General features: G+C 40.6%; 1 non-coding gene across 1 annotated transcript; it reads right to left on the bottom strand.

Moving 5' to 3' along the window:
- Positions 1–764: 764 nt before the first annotated feature.
- On the bottom strand, positions 765–871 carry LOC146946383 (small nucleolar RNA R71). The gene has a single exon (XR_015029433.1). It is a non-coding gene; the product is annotated as a small nucleolar RNA R71 (small nucleolar RNA).
- Between the last annotated feature and the right edge of the window lie 503 nt (positions 872–1,374).

Genomic DNA, 1,374 nt, shown 5'->3' with positions numbered 1-1,374 from the left:
ATTGTTTTTACCTTCAGCAATAAAACTCCCTTTTTCTAACTTTCTCTCCTCTAATCATTCACTAAAAGTTAATTAAGTTGAACAACTCCCTAGCGGAACGATACTCTTACTTACTACTATTACTTCGATAGGCCGTGCACTTGCGGTTTGGCCCTATCAAGTTTTTGGCGCCGTTGCCGGGGAGTTAACTAATTTAATTAACTTTTTCTTAGTAATTAGAACTCTCTCTCCTTCTTTCTCTTTTCTCTTTCTTTTTATTTTTAACTTTTTATTTTTCTGTTATTGTTAGCTTCTTGGGTTCTCAATTTTTTATGCGAAAAACCAGAAATCGAGTTGTAATAATCAACGAGATCGAAAGGTATTTGCATAGACAAAAGAGAGACGCACGAAATAACACCGCCATGGCCAATCGCACTCTCAAAGAGTATGCAACGCCGTCTACGGCTGAGCCACAAGCTGTTATTGTGTACCCAATGGTTGAGGATGACAATTTTGAAATTAAGCCTGCCCTACTTAACATGGTGCAGCAAAACCAATTCTCGGGATCCCCCACTGAGGATCCCAATCTTCACATCTCTGTTTTCCTACGAATTAGTGGAACCATGAAGGAAAACCAAGAGGCCGTAAGACTTCATCTCTTTCCCTTTTCCTTAAGGGATAGAGCTAGCGCTTGGTTCCATTCCCTCAAAGTCGGTTCCATTACTTCATGGGATCAGATGAGGCAAGCATTCCTTGCCCGTTTCTTTCCACCATCTAAAACCGCTAAACTTAGAGACCAAATCACACGGTTCAACCAAAAAGATGGGGAATCTCTCTACGATGCGTGGGAGCGTTTTAAAGAAATGCTAAGACTTTGTCCCCACCATGGCCTAGAGAAGTGGCTTATAGTCCACACTTTTTATAATGGATTGTCTTATACCACTAAGATGTTTGTTGATGCAGCTGCAGGTGGAGCACTTATGAACAAGAACTACACGGAGGCGTATGCCTTGATTGAAGACATGGCTCAAAATCATTACAAATGGACCGACGAGAGAGCCATCACTAGTTCTTCATCCTCCAAAAAGGAGGCAGGTATGTACGAAGTCTCTAACTATGACCACCTTGCTTCTAAAATTGATACACTAACCGAAAAACTTGAAAAACTCAATGTTAGTGCTATCAATTCTGCTCCTACTCCTTCTTGTGAAATATGTGGTATAACTGGTCATGCTGGTGTTGATTGCCAACTAGGTAGTGCTATTAACGGTGTTGAGCAAATGAATTATGCTCAATACAACCAAGGGATGCGACAAAATCAAAATTTTTATAAAAACCAAAATCCCTATGGACAAGTAGCACCACCCGGTTATGCAAACAACCAAAGATTCACTC

This window comes from Medicago sativa, chromosome 2, assembly GCF_051527215.1.
Source record: "Medicago sativa cultivar Bolivia chromosome 2, Bolivia_mono, whole genome shotgun sequence".
Classification (NCBI taxonomy): domain Eukaryota; kingdom Viridiplantae; phylum Streptophyta; class Magnoliopsida; order Fabales; family Fabaceae; genus Medicago; species Medicago sativa.
The sequence above is the reverse complement of the archived record's forward strand: the minus strand, read 5'-3'. Positions and strand labels throughout refer to the sequence as shown.